We start from the raw sequence: 27,992 nt of genomic DNA on the forward strand, positions 1-27,992 counted from the left end.
TTTGTAAATACAAACATATATAAGTTTATTAATAATAGTAACTACTACTAAATATGCAGCAAATATAACGGGTTAACAATTATCTAATTCCTACTCCCCACACACTTAAACTCTCTCCGCCCTCTATATACACACACACATGACAGTCAAACACAGAAGGGAGAAAAGGGGTGTAAAAATAAGGATAAAAGTAAAAAGATAATAGTCTTTGTTTCAGATGGTCGTTTCCAGCATCTCTCTTCTCTTCAAACTTCGCTTTCAGTTCAAGGTTTTCATTTGTAGATTCATTCAAGTGTCTGTAGTTTCAGAAATACAGCAGCTTTTCTGGAGAAGACAAGAGTGAGTGAGAGAGAGAGAGAGAGAGGGGGTCCTTTACCCTCAGTGTCCATGTTTCAACTCTGCTTTCCTTGAGTCTCTGGAAATCACTCTACTCGAGGAGGACCCAATCACTACCTGTTACTGGGCAGAATACAGCCTTTGGGCCAATTCATTGGACACCAGCCAAACAATCAAGCTGATACCCACCCCTTCTCTCGGGTGCCACAATGTATGAGTTCTGTTGCTCTAAAACTAGCACCATATAGTATGTTTCAACTTTTTGAATTTCTCATTCTCCTTGCTACTTGACTTAAAGATACATGTCCATTAAGCATCCATCACTTCCGGTGGTGGCCATGGAGTGAGCGGTCACACATTTGGTGGCTCCCGCTCAAGGTGGTATTTTTTGGTTCTTTCCCCGTCTGAAGGGCAAAATTTTGGATGGAAAGAGGAGTACCTGGAGAAGGTGTAACTCCTCTGGTGTGGTTGGTGGATGAAATGAAATGAAAAAATGAATGAAAATGAAAATCGCTCATTGTCACGAGTAGGCTTCAATGAAGTTACTGTGAAAAGCAGTACTGTGACCTAGTCGTCACATTCCGGCGCCTGTTCGGGGAGGCTGGTACGGGAATTGAACCGTGCTGCTGGCCTGCCTTGGTCTGCTTTAAAAGCCAGCGATTTAGCCCAGAGAGCTAAACTAGCCCCTTGTGGGTGGATGGATCCAATAATTAGGAGTGCGATGAGAAGAAAGGAGCTGTTGGAACAGGAGAGTCTTTGTGGTGTGCCACAGGTAAAGGTGGCGGAGGGCAAAGGGTCCGTTCTGCCCGCCCAATGGTCAACGGAGCAGTTGGTGGAAATTTTGAATGCGTAAGTTCAGCCAGTAGAGGAAGGGGGCCCTGGAAACTTGGCCAAGGTGGTGGAGCTGGTTAAAGCAGGTATCGAGAGAGTGGAGCAGAGGCTGGGGTCCCAGGGCCAGGCGATCCAGAAAGTGGAGAAGGAGATGGGGGAGCATGAGGAGCTGTTGGCCTTGTTGGTGGCCGAGGTGGGGGTGATGCAGGAGACCCAGAAGAGGCTGAAGGAGAAGTGGAGGATCTGGAGAATCGCTCCAGAAGGGAAAATTTGAGGATTGTGGGAATGCCCAAAGGCATTGAAGGTGCGGAGGCGGCACTTACGTAGCCAAAACGTTGGAGCAGTTGATGGGGGGGGGGGGGGGGGCCTGGAGGTCAACCGAGCACACAGGGCCTTGATGAGGAGGCCCCAAGCAGGCGAGCCTCCTAGGTCGATGGTGGAGCGGTTGCACCGCTTTTTGGATAAAGAAAAGATTCACCGGTGGGCGAGGCAGATGAGGAAGTGCATTTGGGAAGGGAACGAGCTGCGGGTGTATCAAGACCTGGGTGCAGAAGTGGCGAAGAGGAGAGACGGGTTTAATTGGGTCAAGGCTGCCCTCGTCAAGAAGGGGGTGAAGTTTGGAGTGCTGAAGCTGGCCCGCCTCTGGGTAGCTCTCCAGAAGTGTGAATATTATTTTGGCAGGCCAGAGAAGACGATGGAGCTTATGAGGGACAATGGACTGAGAGGAGAATGAGGACATTGAACTTTGGAGGAGGTTTTTTTTGTTCTCGGGAAACTTTTCCCCTGTTCTTTTGCTTTTGACGGCGGGGAGTTTGGAGGACAGGTCCCGCCATGGGGGAATATCAAGGGTGAGTGCACCTTTTCTGTTTTTTGGGGTAGCGTGGATGGGGGGGGGGGGGGGAATTGGGGGGGGGGGGAAGGGCAGGGGGTTCGGAGGCCTTGGCCGGGGGCCACCATGCTAGCTGGGCGAGCTAGTAAATGGGAGTTCAGTGGGGGGTTGTCATGGGATAGGAGTAGGGGAGGGGGTTGGGGTTGTAGTTTTGTTTGGGAGAGGGGGGTGGGGGAGGGTTGCTGACAAGGGTGTGGGTGCTGTGGCGCAGCTGGATAGGCAGTGATGACGGAGGACATCCAAGGGTAAGCCCTGAGGGACGCATGGCATGGGCTAGGGGCTGGTCCAAAAAGGAATATGATTCATCGGCAGGGGAGGGGGCAGGGGCCTCCCCAACCAGGCTGGTCACATGGAACATGAGGAGCCTGAATGGGCAGGTCAAGCAGTTACGTGTGTTCGTGCACCTGAGGAGTCTGAAGGCGGGCATGGCCTTTTTGCAAAAGACGCACTTAAAGATAGGGGATCAGACAAGGTTGAGGAAAGGATGAGTGGGGCTCACAGTGGAGGCTGGATGTGGGATTGTTGGCGGATGAGGAGGTGTGCAAGCGGGTGTGGAGCTCAATGACACGGGAGAGGTCACAGCCGACACGCTGTGGGAGGCACTCAAGGCAGTGGTTCGGGGGGAGTTTATTTCAATATGAGCGCATAGTTGGAGGGCAGAGATGGCAAGGCAGGTGGAAGAGATTCAGAGGGTGGACATAAGGTATTCGGCGGCAGGGTTGAGGGAGAGGCAGAGGCCCCAGATGGAGTTCGGATTAGTGTCCACGGGGAAAGCGGTGGGGCAGCTCCAGAGGGCCAGTATGTGAGCATGGTGAGAAGGCGAGTACGATGCTGGCCCACCAGCTGCGGAAGTTGGAGGTGGCAAGGGAGATTGGTAGAGTAAGGACGAGACGGGAAGAGTGGTTTTGGACCCGGTGGGGGTGAATGGTGTGTTTGAAGCTTTCTCCACGAGATTGTATGAGTCGAGACTCCCCGGCCGGGCGGGATAGGGGGGGTGCAGAGGCAGCTCCCTGATGGTTGTAGTTTCCCAGGGTCGACGAGGAGTTGGTGCAGGGAATGGGGGGCCCCATCAGGTTGAGGGAGGTAATGGGGAGTATGGGAGCAATGTAGACAGGATAGGTCTTGGGCCCGGATGGGTTCCCGGTGGAGTTTTATAAAACGTTTGGGCAGGGGGGGACCTGGGGCCACTGCTGGTGAGTGCACACAATGAGGCTGGTGAGAGGGGGGATCCCCCCCACTACATTATCACAGGCATCCATCTCTTTATTATTGAAAAAGAACAAGGATCCGGAGCAGTGTGGATCGTACCATCCAATATCGCTACTGAGTATAGATGCCAAGTGGCTGCCGAAGGTGTTGGCTTTGTGAATTGAAGACTGCGTCCCAGGGGTAATAGGTGAGGGCCAAATGGGATTTGTGAAAGGAAGACAGCTGTTGGCGAATGTGAGGAGGCGGTTTAATGTGATTATGATGCCTCCAAGGGGCAGGAGGTGGAGGTGGTAGTGGTAGTGGCGATGGACGCGGAGAGGATTTCGACCGGGTGGAGTGGGAATATCTGGGGAGGTGCTGGGGAGGTTTCAGTTCGGGCAGGGGTTTGTGGACTGGGTCTGGTTGCTGTACAAGGCACCGGTCGCAAGTGTGCCAACGAATTGGTGAGTTTGGGATATTTTGGGCTGCATCACGGGACGAGGCAGGGGTGCCCTCTCTCCCCGTTGCTTTTTGCCTTGGCTATAGAGCCATTGGCTATGGCACTTAGAGAGTCGAGGGAGGGGGGTCGTCGAACACAGAGTTTCGCTGTACGCGGTCGACCTAGTTATATATTTTGGACCCATTGGGTGGCCTCAGGGACATTACAGGGATTTGGAGGGCTTTGGCCGGTTCTCCAGGTTGAACATGGGAAAGGGCGAGGTGTTCCCAATTGAGGCTAGAGGACAGGAGAGGAGGTGTGGAGAGTTCCTGTTCAAGGCAGTGGGGGTGAGTTTTAGATACTTGGGCATCCAGGTGACGCGGGGTTGGGCGGAGCTGCACAAGTTGAATTTGGCTCGGCTGGTGGAGCAGATGAAGGGGGTCTTCAAGAGGTGGGATATACTGTCACTGTCGTTGGCGTGACGGGTGCAGACAGTAAAACCGACGGTGCTGCTAAGGTTCCTGTTCGCATTTTAAACCCCCCCCCCCCCCCCGATCTTTGTCCCGAAGTCGTTCTTCGTAAAATTAATAATCATTATTAGTGTCACAACTAGGCTTACATTAACACTCCAATGTGAAATCCCCCAGTTGCCACATTACAGCACCTGTTCAGGTACACTGAGGGAGAATTCAGAATGTCCAATTCACCTAATAGCACGTCTTTCGGGACTTGTGGGAGGAAACCAGAGCTCCCGGAGGAAACCCACGCAGACATGGGGAGAACTTGCCGACTCCGCACAGGCAGTGACCCAAGCCGGGAATCAAACCCGGGTCCCTGGTGCCGTGAAGCAACAGTGCTAACCACTGTGCTACCGTGCCACCCATCAAAAAGGTTAAAGCGCTGATCTCTGGGTTGTTTTGCCGTTCTCGCTAGCCAAGTACTCCGTGAGCCCAGTGATAGTGTCGGCCTTGAGGGTGTGGGGGCAGTATTTGGGACTGGAGGGCGCCTTGGTGTGGGTACCGATTTGTGATAATCATAGGTTTGCACCAGGGGGGCTGGATGTGAGGTTTCTGGGGTGGCGGCAGGCAGGGATTGAGCGATTTGGGACCTGTTTGTAGGGGGCAGCTTTGCGAAGTTGGAGGACCTGGAGGAAGAGTATGAGTTGCCCAGGGGGAACAGTTTCAGGATTAGGATTTTGTGAAAAGCGAGGTGCCGTCCTTTCCTGGGTTACTGCCCTTGGGGTTGCAAGACAAGGTGCTGTCGAAGGAGTTAGGGGAGGGGAAGGTGTCCAAGGTCTACAAGGAGTTGATGGATTGGAAGGGGACCGTGGTGAGGAATATAAAGCGGAAGTGGGAGGAGGAGCCGGGTGGGGAGATAGAGGCTGGGACATGGACCTGAGGAGGGTGAATGCATCCTCGTTGTGTGAGGCTAAGCATCATCCAGTTTAAAGTACTTCATAGGGCACATATGAAGGTAGCGCGCGGATGAGTAGGTTTTTTGAAGGGGTAGAAGATTGGTGTGGGTTGTGCGCGGGGAGGCCCGCGAATCACATCCACATGTCCTGGGCATTTCCGAAGCTAAAAGGGTTATGGCAGGGGTTTGCGGATGTAATGTCCAAGGTGCTGGGGGTGAAGATGGCCTCAAGTCCAGATGTCGTGATATTCGGGGTGTTGGAATACCCGGGAATCCAGGGGGCGAGAGAGGCCGACATCTTGGCCTTTTCCTCCCCGATAGCCCAGAGATGGATCTTACTTGCATGGAGGGACTCGGAGCTTCGGAAAGCAGGAGTGTGGCAGAGTTCCTGAGGCTGGAGGTCATGTTCATCCTGAGGGAGTCGGTGGATTGGTTCTCTCGGAGGTGGAAGCCGTTTGTTGACTTCTTTAAGGAGGATTGAGGGGTCAGCCAAAGGGAGGGGAGGGGGGGGGGGAAGGGTGTTAAAATGGGGGAAGCAGGACGGGAGGAGGTGGCGTGAGTGGGGAGCAGGGGGGGTGAGAGGTATATTATTTTGCTTCTGCTTCAGTTTGTTTTTTATTAAAATGCCTGAATAAAATATATATATTTTTTTAAAAGCATCCATGGATCAAAATGATAACGACAAAATAATAAAGAAAGGGGAAATAAAGGAAATCAACATGAAGGACCTTTACATCAGCAATGCGCTTTAAACTGACTCTCACTTGCATGTAGTTTGTCAAGCCAAGAGTCTTTATTGTTATGGCTGTCCTTACGACTAATATGAATGAAGATGATGTACATTAAAGTGTGACTAGATTTTTCTAAAGTGCTCGGTACATTCCTTCATCATCACTGGGTCAGAATCCTGGATTTTTTTGCAGACCACCATCATGAGAGAACCAGCAGCACATGGATAGCTGCAGCCCAAGGAACGGTTCAAGAATATCTTTCCATGGGCAATAAATGTGGAGATTCCAGCATTGCTCACATCACAAGATTATTTTTTAAATATCCAGTTCTAAGGAAGCTAATGGAATATTAGCTCAGAAATAACTGAGTATGATATTAATACCTGCTATTTTCGTGGCAGCATTTAACTAATTCAAGTAAGCTTGATAACTCTTGGAATGTCATCAAATGAATGAAACATTTTCTTTGCTACAATCAGGCAACAGCAGTGTCCTTTTTTTCATAAGTTTAAAGTGCCTAGTTCTTTTTTTCCACTTAAGGGGCAATTTAGTCCTTTCCCCTCTCTCCCCACCATTCCTTTCCCTTCTGTTGGTACAGAGGCGAGGGTACCTGGTCTCTCCAGCGCAAGGTTTAGTGCTTGTGCCATTTGTTTTTTTGTACAATTGTGTTGTGAACTGTTTAAATAATCAGAGTATCCTACCTCCCCCTCCCCTTACGTTGGTACTGAGCGGAGGGTACCCTGTTTCTCCAACACAAAATGAGTGTTTGTACCGTTTGGCCTTGTATATATTTTTTACTGTTTTAAGAAAACAATATGGCCAATCCACCTTCCCTGCACATCTTTGGGTTGCGGGGGTGAGACCCATGCAGATACAGGGAGAATGTGCAAACTCCACAAGGACAGTGACCCAGGGCCAGGATTCAAACCCAGGTCCTTGGTGCCATGAGGCAGCAGTGCTAACCACTGAGCCACCATGCCCAGCATGGTGCTTAATATCTAGGTTTTTTTTTAAAAATTCATTTTAGAGTATCCAATTATTTTTTTCCAATTAAGGGGCAATTTAGCATGGCCAATCCACCTACCCTGCACATATTTTTGGATTGTAATATCTAGTTTTAATCTGCTGTTATATAAAAGAAATATGATTGTCTCTTGGGCAATTATGTGCAATAAATATTGATAAATTTGGCAATATTTTTATGTGTCCAACATCTCCATTTTTATTAGCCTGAGAAATCTTTCCATTACGTTTTGGGCATTTCCTTTGAGTGTACAGGCAACAGATAATATCTGAACACCAATGTTTGTTTTTCTCATTAGAAGTCGGCCAAGTACCTTGCAAGGTCCAGTGGTGACAGTGGACGGGTCCACCACTCACATCTATCCAATCAGGCTTGGGGATCTGTAACCTTCGTGAGCACCTGCAAAAGAAGCACAATGCCAGCACTCCTAAGCCAGATAATCACTTGTGAATACTCAAGACAGCTGCTCCACATGCTCCAAGAATAACAGGATCTCATGTCCAGCATCAACGTGCTGGCTGGGATAAAGACAGAAAATGCTGGAAATACTCGTCAACATCTGTGGAGAGAGAAATAGAGATAATATTCCAGAACTGACAAGAGAAAGAAAGCAAAATCTTTTTTTGAAACTTTCTACCACGTGGCTTAAAATTATCCTTTGGTTAATGGCACCAACCAGTATCTCTAAGCCAAAGGGTGTGCGATGGAAGACAGATGTAGGAGAGAACTTGTGGAGCGTGTAGAGAAATTCCCGAGGTTGCAGTAAAGACGACAATGTGAGTCAGTCGTCTGGTAGATCAGAACTTGAGTATTGCTGAAAAAAGACATTCCACGCTGGGTCATGGTCTGTGAGGAGTCTGCATGTTCTCTCCGCGTCTGCATGGGTTTCCTCTGGGTTCTCCAGTTCCCTTCTACAGGCCAAAGATGTGCAGGTCAGGTGGATTGGCCACAGTAAATTGCCCTGAGTATCCAAAAGTTAGGTGGGGTACCTGGGTTACGGGGATAGGGTGGAGGTGTGGGCTTAAGTAGGGTGCTCTTTCGAAGTGTTGGTGCAGACTCAACAGGCCGAATGGCCTCCTTCTGCACTGTAAATTCTGTGATTCCATGTGATCAATACTCCACCCACCAACTTATGTGGTGTATGTGCACTATCTACAGAATGCACTTCAGTAACTTGCTAAGGCACCACCTCCCAAAGCAGTCCAACCATTAGCAAGGTCACACCTTCAAATCTACATTTCACTCCAAGTCACAAAACATGCTGAATTGAGCGTGTATCTCTGTTCTTTTATCGTCACTCGGTCCAAATCCTAGAACTCACTGACGAACAGTGTTGAGAAAATACTCCCACAGTCCAAAGATGTGCAGGTTAGGTGGATTGTCCATGATAAATTGCCCTTAGTGACCAAAAAGGTTAGATGGGGTTATTGGGTTATGGGGATAAGGTGGAAGTGAGGGCTTAAGTGGATTGGTGCAGACTCGATGGGTCGAATGGCCTCCTTCTGCACTGTATATTCTATGTATGTGGATTGAAGAAGGTGTCACGTTTCAAAAAGGTGACTCATCAGCAATTTGCTAAGGCCAACCAGGCAAGGTAATAAATGCCAACATTGCTCCTGATACCCATAACACAAAGAGTTACTTTGAAAAATATCATGACCAGATATTGCCTGCTGAAACTTGCCCATTGATGATGGCAGCTAGTATAGTGGGCAGAGAGGAGAGCTAAAGTGATCAGGAATTGGGTGGCTAAAGGATTGAGGTACAGAAGTTGGAAAGGGCAAAGAAGGGATGATGATAAACTGCAAAATACAAGCATTCAGTGCCCCAGTGGTTGGGGGAATTGGAAGAAGGGCTATTGGGGAGGGCAGGTGAGAAGGAGGTGGCGATACTTCAGTGACAACAGCAATTGACCATTTCTCAGAGATGAGCCGAACACACGTGAGGATTGGTTTCTTGGGATAGGTACTAGGGGCAGCTCACATTGTGGCAGGATGATCATGTAAGAGTCAGTTCTTCAGGAAAGAAACAAAGAATCACTCAAGATATTTAACCAATATAATCTGAAATTAATATACGTCACTGTTATTCTGTTGAAACACCGCAGATCTGCACATTTTCTAATCTTTTCACAATCTGATGTCTCTGCATATAATCAATGTCTAATGTGTGTACTTCTGTTTAATGACAAATGAACCATAGAATCCCGACAGTGCAGAAGAAAGCCATTCGGCCCATCGAGTCTGTACCAACCCTCCTCTGTAGGAGCACTCTACCTAGTTCCACTCCCCCGCCCTACCCACATAACCCCACCTAACCTGCACTTCTTTGGACTGTGGGATGAAACGCACACAGACACGGGGAGAACATACAAACTTCACAGTCAAGGCTGGAATCGAACCCGTTCCCTGGCGCTGTGAGGCAGCAGTGCCACACCATGCTGTCAGTATTTTCTTCACATGCCAGGCGTTTTGCACTGTGTGCGGCTGAGTTGCACAGAAAGCCAGCTTGTGGTAGCAGCCGAGTTCATTCCACATGAATTTGATTCAAATTCTCAGAAGAAAATCTTGTCCCAGTTGGGGCACATGATCCAGAGTACAGGGCAGCAAACCATTGACCTTGCTAAAAGCTCATTAGTATTTCTGAGTTTAGGTAATGGACTTTGAATAATATGGCCCACTTGGGATCATTTGCATTGGGGAGTTGATCATTGTGCAACCAGCAATAGCCAGGCAAAATATTGCTCACTTTATAGAAACATAAGAGTGACATGATGCAGTACTTCAATATTCCAAGGTGAACGACAATGACTTCATAACACAGCTGTACACAGCTCCGAACGGTTGGCAGTTGATTTTGCTGTTATCATTACCCAATGGGTCAAAGTAGTGCTCGGAATTTCAATATGTCACGCACAAGATTGCAGCTTTGATCCTGTATTTTGCAAACAAACATCAGCCAGTCATTATGTGGGATGGTTGAATGGTTCAAATCAATACAACAATCCTCTTTTATAATTTTATTCTCTCATGATAAATTTTTATATTTTGCACCATATGGAAACTTTTTCATTGCAACAAGAAACAGTATTCCATCATTAAAAAGCCAAGGGAAATAGAAAAAGTTTGTTGCATCCATTTATGCATTCAGGGATATGTGCATTATTGTCAATTCCTTATTGCTCTTGACAAGGTAGTGGTGAGTTGCCTTCTTGAACTGCTGCAGTCTATGTGGTGTAGGGAACATCCACAGTGCTGTGAAGAAGAGAGTTCCAGGATTTTGACCAGTGACAGTTAAGGAACGGTGATAAAATTTCAAGATAGGATGATGTGAGACGTGGAGATCATCTTGCAGGTGGGGGTGTTCCCATACATCTGCTGCCCTTGTCTTCTAGATTGTGGGGATTGCAGATTTGGAAGGAGATGTTGGAGGATTCTCGGCAAGTTGCTGCAATTCATCTCATGGATGGTCCAAACTGCTGCCATTGTGTATTGGTGGTGGAGGGAGTAAATTTTTAATATGGTGGGCCAGATGCCAATCAAGCAGACTGCTTTGTCTTTGATGGTGTCAAACATCTTACGTGTTTGTTGGGGAGCTGCATTCATCCAGGCAAGTGGAGAATATTCCATCACACTCCTGACTTGTACCTCGCAGATGGTGAATAGGCTTTGAGGAGTTAGGAGCTAAGTTACTCACCACAGAAATCCCAGCCTCTGACCTGCTCTTGTAACACTGTGCTTATATGGCTGGCCTGGTTACATTTCTAGTTAATCGTGATCCCTAGGATGTTGCACAATGTTCAGCACCATTCATGATACTGCAGCAGACGGTGACCATATGCAGCAAGAGCTGGACAACATTCAGGCTTGGGCTGATAATTGGCAAGTAACATTCAACCTCAGCAAAACTAAAGAGCTGGTCATTGACTTCATGAAGCGAAGTATTGTACACACATCTGTCTGTATCAATGGTGCCGAGGTGGAGATGGTGTGCACCCACGTTGATGCTATGACTAAGAAAGCACAACACCACCTATGCTACCTCAGGAAACTAAGGAAATTCGGCATGTTCACAGTAACCCTTACCAGTTTTTACAGATGCACCATAGAAAGCATCCTATCTGACTGCATCACAGCTTGGTATGGCAACAGCTTGGCTTAAGACAATAGGAATCATAGAATTTACAGTGCAGAAGGAGGCCATTCGGCCCATTGAGTCTGCACTAGCCCTTGGAAAGAGCACCCCACTTAAGCCCACGCCTCCACCCTAGCCCTGTAACCCCACCCAATCTTTTGGACACTAAGGGGCAATTAAGTATGGCCAATCCACCTAACCTGCAAATCTTTGGACTGCGGGAGGAAACCAGAGCACCCGGAGGAAACCCACGCAGACACAGGGAGAAAGTACAAACTCCACACAGTCACCCGAGGCCGGAATTGAACCCGGGACCCTGGAGCTGTGAAGCAGCAGTTCTAACCACTGTGCCAACTACGGAGAGTCATGAACACAGCCCAATCTATCATGCGAACCCGCCTCCCATCCACTGACTCTGTCTATACCTCCCGCTGTCTTGGGAAAGTGGTTAGCATAATCAAAGATCTCTACCACCTGGGTTATTCGCTCTTCCAACCTCTTCCATTGGGCAGGAGATACAAAAGTCTGAGAACATGCACTAACAGATTTAAAAACAGCTTCTTCCCTGCTGTTACCAGACTCCTTATTGACCCTCTTATGGACTGAACTGATCTCTCGGCGCATCTTCCCTACTGAGTAGCATTACACTCCGTATGCTTTACCCAATGTCTATATCTATGTATTTATATTGTGTATTTATTGTATGTTCTATGTCTTTCATGTACGAAACGCCCTGTCTGCACTGTATGCAGAGCAATACATTTCACCGTACCTCGGTAAATGTGACAATAAATCCAACTAGATGCTGTGAATTATTTTTAAAATTATTTATTTCCAATTAAGAGCCAATTTAGCGAGGCCAATCCACCTATCTTGCACATCTTTGGGTTGTGGGGGTGAGACACGAGGAGAATGTGAAACGTCAATTTTGCAGAATGTGGTAACTCCCCTCCTTACTTCCAGAAGCCTGTCCAACATTTATAACGCACAAGTCAGAATTGTGATGAATACTCTCTACTTACCTGGTGAGTGCAGCTCTAACAACGTTCAATTAGTTCGACACCATCCAGGACAAAACAGCCCACTTGATTGGCATCCCATACACCACCTTCAGAATTCATTCTCACCACCACTGAAGCACAATGGCAGCAGTGTGTACCATCTACAAAATGCATTACAGCAATCACCAAAGTTCCATTGACAGCACATTCCAAACCTGTGACCTCCTAGGACAAGGGAAGCAGACACATGGGAACATTACCATCTGCAAGTTCCCCTCCAAGTCACACATCATCCTGGCTTGGAACTATATCACTGATTCTTCACTGCGGCTGGGACAAAATTCAAGAACTTCCTTGTGGGTATACCTACACCACATGGGACTTCAGTGGTTTAAGATGTCGCACCACCATCTTCTTCAGGGCTTAGGGATGGGCAATAAATGTTGGCCTTGCCGAAAATGCCCACATGTAGTGATTTTTTTAAAAAATGTTAATAGTTGGGATTCATTGACAATAATGCCGTGGAATCTAATGGGAGATGGTTAGATTCTCTCTTGGTCATTGCCTGGCACAAATGTGGTGAAAAGATTGCCACTTCTGCACCCAAGCCTGAGTGTTGTCCAGGTCTTGCGGCACGTAGGCACAGCCTGCTTCAGTATCTGAGACGTTGCGCATTCAACTGAACACGTGTGCAATCAGCAAACATCCTGAATTCAGACCTCATGATGGAGGAAAGATCATTGATAAAGCAGCTGAAGATAATTGGACACTACACTGAAGAGCTCTTGCAGCAATTTCCTGAGAATGAGATGATCGGCCTCCAACAACTACAACCGTCTTTCTTTGTGCTAGGTATGATTCTAGCCATAATTCCCATCGGCTACCATTTTACTAGGTCTCTTCAGACAAATTGCTGCCAGCAGCATTCATTCTCACCTCACCCCTGGAATACAGCTCTTTTATCAATAACTGAACCAAGCTGTAATGATGTCTGGAGCCAATTAACCCTGGCAGAACCCAAATCAAGCATCACTGAGCAGTACTTGATGAATAAGTGTTGCTTGATAGTCCTGTCAACAACCTTTTGCATTACTTTGCTAATGATTGTGTAGGCTGATGCGCGGTAATTGGCAGAATTGGATTGGTCCTGTTTTTTGTGGATTGTTATGTGTTGAGGTATAGAAATATTGCCCTGAATTATTCAAGTCATCCATGCTCATTATGTTGAAGAAAAAAAACAGGCTACCAAAAGTAGGATTTGGAGGTTTTCCAGAAAGGGTCATCGAGCTGAAGCCAATTATCTGCGATATGGTTAAGAATGGAATTTCCTTCTTGGCAACATTTTGACAGCCACGTGACCAATGGAATTATTTGATTTTCATGTTGTCCTGTTACTGTGGCTCTAGATTGGCAATTTTAAAAAAAATTGATTCAGAGCCTGGAAACATGATTATCATAGAATTTACAGTGCAGAAGGAGGCCATTCGGCCCATCGAGTCTGCACCGGCTCTTGGAAAGAGCACCCTACCCAAGGTCAACACCTCTACCCTATCCCCATAACCCAATAACCCCACCCAACACTAAGGGCAATTTTGGACACTAAGGGCAATTTATCATGGCCAATCCACCTAACCTGCACATCTTTGGACTGTGAGAGGAAACCGGAGCACCCGGAGGAAACTCACGGACACACGGGGAGGTTGTGCAGACTCCGCTCAGACAGTGACCCAAGCCGGAATCGAACCTGGGACCCTGGAGCTGTAAAGCAATTGTGCTATCCACAATGCTACCGTGCTGCCCTTTATGTGTCTTAACTTACTGGCATTGACCATCCTGAGGATATCATTTACTACATTCTGAAAACAACTGTAGATTGGAAGTTTCTGGGGAACAGAGTCATAGGCCATTCGGCCCATCGAGTCCACACTGCCCCAGAAAGAGGACCCTACCAAAGCCCACACCTCCATCCCATCCCCGCAACCCAACCTAACGTTTGGACACCAAGGAGCAATTTAGTGTGACCAATCAACCTAACCCGCACATCTTTGGACTGTGGGAGGAAACCGGAGCACTCAGAGGAAAGCCAAGCAGACACAGGGAGAACATGCAGACTCCGTATAGACAGTGACCCAAGCTGGGAATCGAACCCGGGTCCCTGGCGCTGTGAAGCAACAGTGCTAATCACTGTGCTACGACCCTTGCAACCCTATTCATAAAATCCTTAGGTGCCATTTTACTGTTGAGCTTTTCAGACAATTCAACTCTCCTTACATCACATATGGCCTATAAAGATTCTCATTATAGAAAATTGAAGTACGATCATAAGAATTGATTCTGAAATAGGAAATTGGAGTAATTTAGCAAACAAAATGTAATCTAATTGATCTGATAACAATACACCTTCCATCAGTGATACACAAATGGAAAACTACATTGTGTTGCCAATTTATTTTTTTAACACTGGACTGTTGCCTGGATAAGGTGCATTCATTTTTCTTGTTTCATCTCAGGTTCAAAGGTATGGTAGCATAGTGATTATGTTACCGTCTAGTAATCCAGAAGCCTAGTCTAATGATCAGGAGATAGGAGTTTAAATCCCATTATGGCAACAGGGAAATTTAAATGCAATTAATTAAACTCTGGGAAGATAAAGCATATAAATATTAAAGGATGGCAAATAGCCAAAGGCCTAGAACTGATCCCTATGACAACCCAGTAGTCACAGCCTATGAAATTGACAATGCCCCATATATCCCTGCACTCTGCTTCCTGGCGATTTACCAATTTTCTATCCGTAATCCCATATTGTTTCAGTAACAGACTGCAGATTGAGGTTTCACATCTTCTAGAAAAGGTTTGCAGCATTTTGGGCTGGCACACAATGGGCTGAATAGCTTCTTTCTGCGCCATAATTTTTATTTGGTTCTATCTAGTTTGTTTCACAACCCCAGGACATTTCAAACCACTCATGTTGATAGGATAAATGCAGGTCAGGGCACATCCTCCTCCGTAGCACAGTACTGTGTATTGGTTTGCATATGTGATCCTGAAGTGAGACTTAATGCCACCAATGGAACCACAGCTTCATTTTTATGGAATGTGGGTTTCACTGGCAAGGCCAGCATTTGTTGCCCATCCCTAATTGTGGTGGTGATGAGCTGCCTTCTTGGACTGCTACAGTCTATGTGGTGTAGGTACATATCTGTTAGGGAGGGAGTTCCAGGATTTTGATCCAGTAACAGTGAAATATTTCCAAGGCAGGATGGTGAGGGACTTGGAGGGAAATTTCCAAGTAATGATGTTCCCATGTATCTGCTGCCCTTGTCTTAGTATGGCCAATCCACCTAACCTGTGCATCTTATGGGTTGTGCGGGTGAAACCCACACCGACACAAGGAGAACCTGCAAACTTCAGTGATCCAGGGCCGGGATCGAACCTGGATCCTCAGTGCCTTGGCAGCAGTGCTAACCACTGCACCACTCGGCCCTGTGGTTGTGAGTTTGGAAAGTACTGCCCAAGGAGATTTGGTGAGTTCTTGCAGTGCATCTTATAGATGATACACACTGCTGCTACTGTGTATTGATGGACAGACTTTGGGGAGTCAGGTGGTGAGTTACGCGCTGCAGGATTCCTAGCCTCTGACCTGCTCTTGTAGCCATAGAATTTACATGGCCAGTCGTTTCTGGTGTGGTTTGTTGATAATGGGGGATTCAGTGATGGTAATGCCATTGAATGTCAAGGGGCGATGGTTTGATTCTCTTACTGAAGATGGTCATTGCCTGGCACTTGAGGCACAAATGTTGTTTACCACTTGTCAGCCCAAACCTGGATATTGTCCAGGTCTTGCTGCATTTGCACATGGACTGCTTCAATGTCAGAGTTGCAAACAGTGCTGAACATTGTGCCAGTATCAGTGAACATCCCCACATCTGACCTTACGTTAGAAGGATGGCCATTGATGAAGCTGCTAAAGATGGTTGGGCCTAAGATATTACCCTGAGCCACTCCTGCAATGTTGTCCCAGGACTGAGATGACTGACCTCCAACAACCACAACCATCTTCCTTTGTGAAGCGCAAGACTAAAACCAATTTTCCCCATTTCCATTGTTTGAAAGGCCTCTTTTGATGCCGTCCTCGATCAAATGCTGTCTTGATGTCAGGGACAGCTACTCCCACCTCACCTCTGGAGTTCAGCTCTTGGGTCCATGTTTGAATCAAGGCTGTAATGAGCAGGCCATTTCTAAGTAAATGCCACTTGCTGACACTTTACTAATTGAGAGTAGGCAGAGCAGTAACTGGTTGGGTTGGATTAGTCTTGATTTTTGTAGACAAGTCATAGCTCGGAACTCTTCCACAATGCTGGGTAGATGCCACTGTTGTAGTTGTACTGGAACAGCTTGGCTAGTTCTGGAGCACAAGTCTGCAGTACTATTGCCAGAATATTGTCTTTACAGTATCCAGCACCTTCAACTGTTTCTTGATATCACATGGAGTGAATGGCGCAGTGGGTTAGCCCGGTTGCCTCACGGCACCGAGGTCCCAGGTTTGATCCCGGCTCTGGGTCACTGACCGTATGGAATTTGCACATTCTCCCCGTGTTTGCGTGTGTTTCGCCCCCACAACCCAAAGATATGTAGGCCCCTTAATTGGAAAAGAAAATGTATTGGGTACTTAAATTTATAAAGAAAAGACTGCAGAGCTTAGATTGTGGGATCACTTAGTTCTATCACTTGCTACTTATGCTGTTTGGCATACAAGCATCATAGAATCAGAATTCCTATAGTACAATAGAGTCTGCATTACCCTTCGAAAGACTATTTTACCGAGGCCCAATGCCTGACCTATTCCAGCGAACCCCACCCCAAGGGACAGTTTAGCACAGCCAATCCACCAAAACCTGCATATCTTTGGACTATGGGAGGAAGAGCAAATCCAGACATTATCAGAATTAAACCTGGGTCCTTGGCACCAAGGCTAACCACTGTGCTACCCCAGTTGTCCTGTGTTGTGGCTTCACCAGGTTTAACAACTCACTTTTTGGCCAAATGCCCTCACTTTGTAATAACTGTGACATCAGTCCGTCCAGACTTTGCCTTGCTTTGGACTTCCTGTTGCTGCTCTGCTGAGCTAAGTCGCACGTTCGGCAGCTCCCGCCAGAAATGGACTTTTGGGCTCTTTTTAGGGGCCCCAGCGGCATTTGTTCGACGGTTCCCAGTGTGGGAAGGTGACAGTACGATTTCCCCGGCACGGAATGGATTGGACCAGGAGTGGAGCGGTCAAAAAAGTGATTTTGGTGCAGCGAAAAGTGCAAGGGAGGAAAACAAAGATGGCGGCGGGTGGAGACCAGGCAGCTTGGGCGCAGTGTTCGCAAGAGCAGGAGTTTCTCAAGCGCTGCTTCATGGACTTTGAGATTAAAAGGCTTCGATCGACAAGCTGGTCGAGACCCAGAACGCCCAAGGGGCGGCGATTCGGGAGGTGCGGCAGAAGGCCTCTGAGAATGAGGGCGAGACATTGGCCCTGCCGGTGAAGGTAGAGGCGCTGCATAAGAAATGGCAGACGTTTGAGACATGGAGAATCGGTCGAGGAGGAAGAATCTGCGGATTCTGGGTCTCCCGGAGGGAGTGGAGGGGTGGGATGCTGAACACTTCGATGGGCACGGGTGCCTTCCCGAGGCCCCTGGAGCTGGATGGGGCCCACCGAGTCCTGGCGAGGAGGCCCAAGTCTAACGAGCCACCGCAGGTGGTATTGGTGCGGTTCCACCGCTTGGTGGACAGGGAGTGTGTCCTAAGATGGGCAAAAAAGGAGCGGAGCAGCAGGTGGGAGAATGCAGAGGTCCGTATATACCAGGACTGCAACGCGGAAGTGGCCAGGAAGAGGGCTGGGTACAATCGGGCTAAGGCGGTTTCTGCATCGGAAGGGAGTGAAATTTGGGATGCTGCAGCTGGCATGACTGTGGGTCACGTTTAAGGACCGGCACCATTACTTTGAGACGCCGGAGGAGGCAAGGACCTTTATCCAAGCCGAAAAGTTGGACATGGACTGAGAGGATGTCGCGGGAGATGGGGGAAAGAAAAACTGTGGTTACTGTGCTTTGGGGGATGTTCCATTCTGTACTGTTTCCTTGGGTGCTGGGTGGGATAGGGTGAAATGGTTCCAAGTGGAGGTTTTGAGAGAGTGTGGGCATCGGTGGTTGGAATGGTTCTAAGTGGGGGGGGGGGGGGGGGGGGGGGGGGGTCGATGGAGTGGTGGGGTCAGGAGTCAGCTGACTTACAGGAGTGCTATGGGAGGAGCAACGCAGCTGGGGGGGGGGGGGGGGGGGAAAGAGAGAGAAAAAGAGGGTAGAGACTGGGTCGCTGCTGCATTGGCCGAAGGAGAGCTGGAGCTCGGCCAGAGACTCGGGGCGGGGGTCTGCCGCTGGGGGGATTGGAGAGTGCGGGAGGCGCGGGCACATGGCTGGCTAATCGGCAGGGGGGGGGGGGGGGGGGGGGGGGGAGCCCCCTGATCCGGCTGATAGCTTGGAATGTGAGAGGCCCGAATTGGCCAGTCAAGAGGGCCCGTGTGTTCGCACACCTGAAGGGACTGAAGGCAGATGTGGTTATGCTCCAGGAGACGCTTGGAGGGTAGCAGATCAGGTTAGGCTGAGAAAGGGGTGGGTAGGGCAGGTTTTGCATTTGGGGTTGGATAAAAAGAATAGAGGGGTGGCGATTTTGGTGGGGAAGCGGGTGTCGTTTGAGGCGCTGAACATTGTGGCAGACAATGGAGGTAGGTATGTGATGAGTGGTAAGCTGCAGGGGGTGCGAGTGGTATTAGTGAATGTATATGCCCCGAATTAGGACGGTGCCGGATTTATGCGGCGCATGTTGGGCCGGATTCCGGACTTGGAGGCAGGGAGCTTGATAATGGGGGGGGGGGGGGGGGGGAGAGGAGGGGTGAGGGGGTTTATGGACCAGATGGGAGGAGTTTGTCAGGCTGGGGGCCAGGGAATTCTCTTTTTTTCCCCCACGTCCATAAAGCCTACTCCCGGATAGACTTCTTCGTTATGAGTAGGGCACTAATCCAGAGGGTGGAGGACACGGAGTATTCGGCCATAGCCATCTCAGACCATGCCCCACATTGGGTGGAGCTGGAGCTAGGGGAGGAGAGGGACCAATGCCCGCTGTGGCACCTGGATGTGGGCTTGCTGGCAGATGAGGTGGTGAGCAGGCAGATCCGGGGGTGCATTGAAAGCTATCTAGAGGCTAATGATAATGAGGAGGTGCAGGTGGGGGTGGTCTGAGAGGTGTTAATTAGGGGAAAGCTAATCTCCACTAGGGCCCAGAAGGAGAGGAGAGAGGGAGATTGGTTGGGGAGATTTTGGATAGGAGGTGCCAGAGGAGGGATGGCTCAAGGAGCAATGAAGCCTCCAGGCCAGGTTCGACCTGTTGACCACCAAGGCGGCAGAGGTGCAGTGGAGGAAAGCACAAGGGGCGGTGAGTACAGGGAGGCTAGTTGGATGTTGGCACACCAGCTGCAGAAGCGGGAGGCAGTGAGGGAGATAGGGATAAAGGGGGAACACAGTGCGGAGTGCAGTGGGAATAAATGGGGTATTTAGAGACTTTTATAAGGGGCTGTATAGGTCTGAGCCCCCGACGGGAGATGGGGGGGGGGGGGGGGGGGGATGCGTCGATTTTTGGGTTGGCTGAGGTTCCTGAGGGTGGAGGAGCAGATGGCTGAGCTTGGGGCACCAGTAGGGCTGGAGGAGCTGACTAAGGGGCTGGGGAATATGCAGGCAGGGAAGGCACCGGGGCCAGATGGGTTCCCAGTGGAATTTTACCGTAAGTACATGGACCTGCTGGGCCTTCTACTAGTGAGGACTTTCAATGAGGCGGGGAGGGGGGCCTACCCCCGACAATGTCCAGGGCGCTGATCATGAAGCGGGACAAGGACCCATTAGTGTGGGTCGTATAGGCCAATCTCGCTCCTCAAACGTGGACGCGAAGCGGTTAACGAAGTTGTTGGCTACCAGAATTGAGGACGGTATCCGGGAGGTGATTCACGAGGACCAGACGGGTTTTCTGAAGGGAAGGCAGGGGTGCCCCCTATCCCCCTTGCATTGGCAATTGAGCCTTTGAGGGAGTCCAGGAACTGGAGGGGGCTGGTCCAGGGAGGGATGGGGAAGATGGAAGAACACCGGGTATCGTTGTATGCCGATGACCTGTTACTGTATGTGGCGTACCCAATTGGGGGGGGGGGGGGGGGGGGGAGAGATACAGGAGGTGATGCGGATCCTCAGGGAGTTTGGGAACTTTTCCGGATATAAGCTCAACGTGGGGAAGAGTGAGCTCTTCATGGTACACCCAGGGGAGCAGGGAAGGGGGATAGACAAGCTTCCATTGAAGAGGGCGGGAAGGAGTTTCGGTACCTGGGGATCTAGTTGGCCAGGAGCTTGGGGGGCCCTACACAAGCTCAAATTGACGCGACTGGTGGAGCACATGGAGGAGTTTAAGGTGGGATATGCTGCCACTCTTCCTGGGGGGGTAGGGTGCAGTCGGTGAAAATGAGTGCTCCCAAGGTTCCTTTTTGTATTCCATCCTGATCCCGAAGGCCTTTTTTAAGCGGGTCAGCAGGAGCATTATGGGATTGTGTGGGCGAAAAAGACAGAGGTTGAGAAGGGTGTTTCTGGAACGGAGTAGGGAGAGGGTTAGCGTCGCCTAATCAGTGTGGGTACTACTGGGCTGCCAATGTGGCAATGATACGCAAGTGGGTAATGGAGGGGGTGGCGTGGAAGAGACTGGAGGTGTGGGCACGAGTCATGAAAAGTCATTGGCAAATAGGGTTAAGGAAAATCCCAAGGCTTTTTACACTTACATAAAAAGCAAGAGGGTAGCCAGGGAAAGGGTTGGCCCACTGAAGGATAGGCAAGGGAATCTATGTGTGGAGCCAGAGGAAATGGGCGAGGTACTAAATGAATACTTTGCATCAGTATTCACCAAAGAGAAGGAATTGGTAGTAGATGTTGAGTCTGGAGAAGGGGGTGTAGATAGCCTGGGTCACATTGTGATCCAAAAAGACGAGGTGTTGGGTGTCTTAAAAAATATTAAGGTAGATAAGTCCCCAGGGCCGGATGGGATCTACCCCAGAATACTGAAGGAGGCTGGAGAGGAAATTGCTGAGGCCTTGACAGAAATCTTTGGATCCTCGCTGTCTTCAGGGGATGTCCCGGAGGACTGGAGAATAGCCAATGTTGTTCCTGTTTAAGAAGGGTGGCAGGGATAATCCCGGGAACTACAGGCCGGTGAGCCTTACTTCAGTGGTAGGGAAATTACTGGAGAGAATTCTTCGAGACAGGATCTACTCCCATTTGGAAGCAAATGGACGTATTAGTGAGAGGCAGCACGGTTTTGTGAAGGGGAGGTCGTGTCTCACTAACTTGATAGAGTTTTTCGAGGAGGTCACTAAGATGATTGATGCAGGTAGGGCAGTAGATGTTGTCTATATGGACTTCAGTAAGGCCTTTGACAAGGTCCCTCATGGTAGACTAGTACAAAAGGTGAAGTCACACGGGATCAGGGGTGAACTGGCAAGGTGGATACAGAACTGGCTAGGCCATAGAAGGCAGAGGGTAGCAATGGAGGGATGCTTTTCTAATTGGAGGGCTGTGACCAGTGGTGTTCCACAGGGATCAGTGCTGGGACCTTTGCTCTTTGTAGTATATATAAATGATTTGGAGGAAAATGTAACTGGTCTGATTAGTAAGTTTGCAGACGACACAAAGGTTGGTGGAATTGCGGATAGCGATGAGGACTGTCTGAGGATACAGCAGGATTTAGATTGTCTGGAGACTTGGGCAGAGAGATGGCAGATGGAGTTTAATCCGGACAAATGTGAGGTAATGCATTTTGGAAGGGCTAATGCAGGTAGGGAATATACAGTGAATGGTAGAACCCTCAAGAGTATTGAAAGTCAAAGAGATCTAGGAGTACAGGTCCACAGATCACTGAAAGGGGCTACACAGGTGGAGAAGGTAGTCAAGAAGGCATACGGCATGCTTGCCTTCATTGGCCGGGGCATTGAGTATAAGAATTGGCAAGTCATGTTGCAGCTGTATAGAACCTTAGTTAGGCCACACTTGGAGTATAGTGTTCAATTCTGGTCGCCACACTACCAGAAGGATGTGGAGGCTTTAGAGAGGGTGCAGAAGAGATTTACCAGAATGTTGCCTGGTATGGAGGGCATAAGCTATGAGGAGCGGTTGAATAAACTCGGTTTATTCAGATTGTGTCAGATTGTAATTTTAGTACAGGTTAAGGTGAACAGCTTTTAAAGTGGGAGTTTATATATGTTATCCCGAGGGCAGTGGCCTAGTGGTTAGCACAGCTGCCTCACGGCGCTGAGGTCCCAGGTTCGATCCCGGCTCTGGGTCACTGTCCGTGTGGAGTTTGCACATTCTCCCAGTGTCTGCGTGGGGTTTGCCCCCAACAACCCAAAAATGTGCAGAGTAGGTGGATTGGCCACACTAAATTGCCCCATAATTGGTAATCTAAATTTTTTTTAAAAATATATATATATATGTTATCCCTAAGGAGGGAGAACAGAAAATGCAATGGCAAGTTATCCAAATCACTCGAGCCCAGCTAGCAATCTGGCGACAACCCACGTTATATTTCTTTTATTATATTTAGAGTACCCAATTCATTTATTCCAATTAAGGGACAGTTTAGCATTGGCCAATCCACCTACCCTACACATCTTTAGGTTGTGGGGGCGAAATCCACGCAAACACGGGGAGAATGTACAAACCCCACACAGACAGTTACCCAGAACCGGATCAAACATAGGACCCTGGCGACTTGAATTCGGGAACGTTGGGTAGCCAAGTTGGTTCAAGGTCCTGGTTCAAAGCCAGAAGGTTCTGTGGTTAAATCCCGATGAAGTTTACTGATTTGTCATCCATCTGAGATGGATAAAATTAATAGACTGTGAAAATAAAGGAAGTTTCATGCAATGCTTGCCACATTGCCATAGTATCTAGCTATTTGTCAATGGAATTTGGTAATCAGGACAATACTGCGTAGATATTTAGTATGGACCATCTTGTTGTATTCTGTAAACTTTCTCCTGTTTTTGAATGATTTCTCCTGTTTTATGAATGATATAACGTGCAGAGAAAAACAGGTCTGAAATTCAAGTCATGTCTCTCTTTGATAAGAGCAGTTTGTTTAGACCCTTGGATAAAAGCACATTACTATAAAAATGGACAATTTCAGAGGGTCTGACAGCATAAGTGGAGAGCGGGAAGGAGACTAATGTTTTGAGTCTTGCTGACTCTTTGTAAACATTAAGATTCAACGTTAGCTCTGTTCTCTCTCCACAGATGCAGTCAGACCTACTAAGATTGTCTAGTATTTTTGTTTTTCTTTAGACCTTGTCTATTTTTGGATAGTCAGAGGCTTTTCCCCAGGGTAGAGGGGTCAATTACTAGGGGGCATAGGTTTAAGGTGAGAGGGGCAAGGTTTAGAGTAGATGTACGAGGCAAGTTTTTTACGCAGAGGGTAGTGGGTGCCTGGAACTCACTACCGGAGGAGGTAGTGAGGCAGAGGCCAATAGGGACATTTAAGGGGCATCTTGACAAATATATGAATAGGATGGGAATAGAAGGATACGGACCCAGGAAGTGTAGAAGATTGTAGTTTAGTCGGGCAGTATGGTCGGCACGGGCTTGGAGGGCCGAAGGGCCTGTTCCTGTGCTGTACATTTCTTTGTTCTTTGAGTCCTGAGCGCGCTGGTGACAGCACCGCTGCCGCCAAGGTACACAAGTCCAGTGGTGGCAGCGATTTTGAAAATTTGGGGACAGTGGAGAGGCCACAGGGGTGAGGTAGAGGCTTCGGTTTGGTCCCCGATCCGAGAGAACCATCAGTTCGTCCCAGGGAGAATGGATGGAGGCTTCCTGAGCTGGCACACGGCAGGAATTAAAAGGATGGGGGACCTGTTTATAGATGGAACGTTTGCGAGCCTTGGGGCGCTGGGAGGGAAAATTCAGGCTTCCCCCTCGGAAATGCCTTCAGGTACATGCAGGTAAGGGAGTTTTGTAAGACGGCAGGTGAGGGAGTTCCAGGATAGGGTGCTCTCGGGATGTGGGTTGGAGAAGGCAAGGTCTCGGCGATCTACCAGGACACCTCTGTGGAGGAGTTAAAGGGTAAATGAGAGGAGCTTGGGGAGGAGATAAGACGAGGGTACGTGGGCGGACACCTGGGTAGGGTTAATTCTTCTCCTCTTGCACCAGGCTTAGCCTGATACAATTTAAGGTTCTGCACAGGGTTCTGGAGGGGTGTTGTGAGGACGGTTGCTAAGGTGGTGAACACCCGGGCTAAGCCGAGCTTGGGGTTAGCACTATGTGGGGTATTGGACAAGCAGGAGTGCAGGAGGCGAAGAGGTCGGTATTCTGGCCTTTGCGTCCCTGGTAGCCCGGCGGAGGATTCTGCTCGTGGAAAGATGCGAGGCCCCCAAGCGTGGAAGCCTGGGACAGGATTCATTAAATTGGAGGGTAAAATTTGCCTTGAGGGTCTGTGCAAGGGTTCTTCAGGCGGTGGCACCCGTTCCTAGACTTTCTAGCGGAGTGGTAGGAGATGGTCAGCAGCAGCAACCTGGAGGGGGGGGGGGGTGTACTTTGTGTTTATTGTTAGCTTAATGGGGGGGGGGGGTTTGTATATTGGGGGAATTTGTGATGTAGTTGTAAGATGTTTACTATGTGTTCTTTGTTTTTCTTTTTTCTGTAAGGGGGTTTTGTTGAAAATGTAAAAATTTGAATTAAAATATATTTAAAAACTTTGCCTTGTTTTGGCTCACTTGGGGTGGGCAAGGATTAAAACCAAATTCAGTTCTCAATGTTACTAACCTGATAAAGAGATTTGCGAGATCAAGACGATTGATGCAGGTAGGGCAGTGGTTGTCGTCATCTACATGGACTTCAGTAAGGCCTTTGACAAGGTCCCTCATGGCAGACTGGTAAAAAGGTGAAGTCACACAGGATCAGAGGTGAGTTGGCAAGCTGGACACAGAACTGGCTAGACCTTGGAAGGCAGAGTAGCAGCAATGGAAGGATGTTTTTCTGATGTGGAGGCTGTGACTAGTGATGTTCCGCAGGGATCAGTGCTGGGACGTTTTGTTGTTCGTAGTATAGATATATTTGGAGGAAAAATGTAACTAGTCTGAATAAGTTTGCGGACAACACGGAGATTGGTGAATTGCAGACAGCGTTGAGTGCTGTCAGGATACAGCAGGATTTAGATAATTTGGAGACTTGGGCGGAGAGATGCAGGTAGAGTTTTAATCCAGACTAATGCAAGGTAATGCATTTTAGAAGGTCTAATACAGGTAGGGAATAGAGTAAATGGTAGAATCCACAAGCATTGACAGCCAGCGAGATCTAGGTGTACAGGTCCACAGGTTACTGAAAGGGGCAACACAAGTGGGGAAGGTAGTCAAGAAGGAATATGGCATGGGCTGGGGCATGGAGTATAAAAATTGGCAAGTCATGTTGCAGCTGTATAGAACCTTAGTTAAGCCACACTTGGGAGTAGTGTTCAATTGGGGTCACCACACTACCAGAAGGATGTGGAGGCTTTAGAGAGGGTGCAGATTTACCAGGATGTTGCCTGGTCTGGAGGGCATTAGATATGACAAGAGGTTGAATAAACTCTGTTTGTTCTCACTGGAATGAAGGAGGTTGAGGGACAACCTGATAAGAGGCCTACAAAATTATGAGGGGCATAGACAGAGTGGATAGTCAGAGACTCTCCCTCCCCATTTATGGGGCATCTTGACAAATATGTGAATAGGATGGGAATAGAGAAATATGGACCTCGGAAGTGTAGACAGTTTAAACGGGCAGCATGGTCAGCGTGGGCTTGGAGGGCCTGTTCCTGTGCTGTTCGTTTCTTTGTTCTTGTATGCAACCCTGTCCATTGACCAGTCCTCAGCAACAAAACCTAGCTAGTTTTGCAAGTCAAAACATTTCATTAACAAGTCACATGAATGCAATCTATAACCAAAAGACTTGCTTTATTAGTACACTAGTAGACCAATACAGAATCAAGTTGAAACGTCAGAGTCAAATATTCCAGGGTGGTGATGCTTCAAGGTTTTCAAGAGCAGCACAATTTTCAATGGAGATCACTGCACCTGTAAGCAGACCCAAAAAACCCACAATGAAATAGCCTCAAACTACTTTCAAAAACCAATTACATCACAACACCACTGATCTCAGTCCCATATCCGCAAGCATCATCCTACAGTCCACAATATAGGAGTCATCATCATTGATCAGCATTGTAATATCTTAACCAACTCCTGACCACCACAGAACAAATCCAGACGAGACTGCAGTTGATTAATTCTGCTCTACCTCCGTCACTGACCACAAGCTTGATGAACAAATCTCATGGGAAAGGGTGGAGGATATTTAACTAGCATGTTGTTCAAGTTTGCCAGAAATAATTTATTGAACACTAAAACAAGCTTTACCATGCATCTTATCACCACAATTAACATTCCAATATTAGCAGAGTGCTTTAATTGAATGGAAAAATCACCACCAGCCCAGATCCAGCACACAAGTTAAACCTACCTGCAGGCATTGTCATCTACAACAGGAAAGCATCAGAAACAGCCAATCTGAGGGGCTCTGCAAAGAAATACAAAACTCAGTCAATTTATGTACACAAGATCCAGTCAGACTCAGTAATCAGAAGATTCCGACAGTTAATGCCAGAAGATGTAGGAGAGTAGAGTGACAATCAGAGGTAATACAGGACCAATGCTGTCAAAGTCTCTCCAATTTTCTCTTGCATGCCATTGGAGAATCCACAACTACCAACTGTGAAGCTGCAGTTCTTGGTTACCATGCATCAAGATGGCTACATCAGGTCTATGCCACTGGAGTGAAATAAGTGCGATTTCACTTCCCCCTCCAAGTCATGAGCTAATTGTTACAAATCGATTAGCAATAGAAAATAGTTACCATCAGCACTTACTAAATGAAAGATAGTGACTGTACAGTGCAGTAAGTCATTTATGGTGCACGAGGAATGAGTTAATACTATCTTTCATTTAGTAAGTCATTTATGGTGCACGAGGAACGAGTTAATAATATTCACAGTACTTATTGCAATATTTGAAACTTTACCTGGAAGAGTTAATGCTGCTCAAAGCAGGCGGCCAAACAGGAGTCAATGTATTGCAACAATACATCTGTAATACAAGATAATTAAGGCACAAAGGTCAAAAATGTCAGGGAAACAGTGGGTACAAAAGAACATCTGAAACAAATACAACTACATCTTGCACCAAACAAAATAGCATTCGGAAAGAACATCCAACACGGCTCACGTGTTATTAACTCTAATCTAAAAAAAAGGTATTAACACTGTTTTCCATGAATATGTTGCTGAATCAGTTACATCAATAAAACTGAGCAGCGACCGTCAATGGAAATAAAGTTCAATCTGGGCGCCTGCTTTGACCACATGAGCTACAGGGTTAGCTCCACGTGGCTTCGATCAGGGCCCGTCTTTCGAAAGGTCGCCACAGGAAAGCCACCCACATCTCCAACGGCAAAGCAGAACAGAGAATGACTTACATCCTCCCCAGGTAGCACATCCTCCGGTAACACATCCTACTCCCGGTAGCGAAGTGCAAAACTCAATCAGGGCCTGGTCCATAAAACAGGACATTCACCCCCGTTAGGTGGATGGATGGATGGGGGGAAAGAAGGGGAAGTAATTGCCCCGAACAAACCACATCGAAAACAAAAACTACTCAAGTCACATCTGAGAAAAGCATTCAAGGCAATTTTAAGGCGTTAGTAGAATAAAGTAACGGATGGTGCTGGATTGCATCTTCCAGCCAACCCACCACCATGATGCCGGACAGAAATGAAAGACCGGACAGGAGGCGCGCCGGCCTATTATAGGCTGACAGCGCCTCATGCCGATTGGCCGTTTGATAACATCTGACACTATCGTCCTA

The 27,992-nt window shown here is 48.0% G+C and overlaps 1 long non-coding RNA gene and 3 other non-coding genes across 6 annotated transcripts; all 4 read right to left on the bottom strand.

The window, feature by feature from the left end:
- LOC140411923 (uncharacterized) lies at nucleotides 1-27,923 on the bottom strand. 3 transcript variants are annotated; one of them, XR_011941150.1, is made up of 7 exons: nucleotides 27,604-27,923; nucleotides 27,151-27,215; nucleotides 26,593-26,649; nucleotides 24,862-26,147; nucleotides 9,634-9,785; nucleotides 7,165-7,250; nucleotides 1-324 (listed from the first exon to the last, which is right to left on the bottom strand). It is a non-coding gene; the product is annotated as an uncharacterized lncRNA (long non-coding RNA). The 3 variants fall into 3 exon arrangements; XR_011941144.1 differs by having other exon boundaries at nucleotides 9,600-9,785; XR_011941138.1 differs by lacking the exon at nucleotides 9,634-9,785.
- LOC140430814 (small nucleolar RNA SNORD99) lies at nucleotides 26,221-26,293 on the bottom strand. Its single transcript, XR_011949554.1, has one exon. It is a non-coding gene; the product is annotated as a small nucleolar RNA SNORD99 (small nucleolar RNA).
- On the bottom strand, nucleotides 26,738-26,873 carry LOC140430758 (small nucleolar RNA SNORA44). Its single transcript, XR_011949533.1, has one exon. It is a non-coding gene; the product is annotated as a small nucleolar RNA SNORA44 (small nucleolar RNA).
- On the bottom strand, nucleotides 27,389-27,534 carry LOC140430715 (small nucleolar RNA SNORA16B/SNORA16A family). Its single transcript, XR_011949512.1, has one exon. It is a non-coding gene; the product is annotated as a small nucleolar RNA SNORA16B/SNORA16A family (small nucleolar RNA).
- Nucleotides 27,924-27,992: the final 69 nt, after the last annotated feature.

The sequence above is a fragment of the Scyliorhinus torazame genome, chromosome 1, assembly GCF_047496885.1.
Source record: "Scyliorhinus torazame isolate Kashiwa2021f chromosome 1, sScyTor2.1, whole genome shotgun sequence".
Lineage (NCBI taxonomy): Eukaryota > Metazoa > Chordata > Chondrichthyes > Carcharhiniformes > Scyliorhinidae > Scyliorhinus > Scyliorhinus torazame.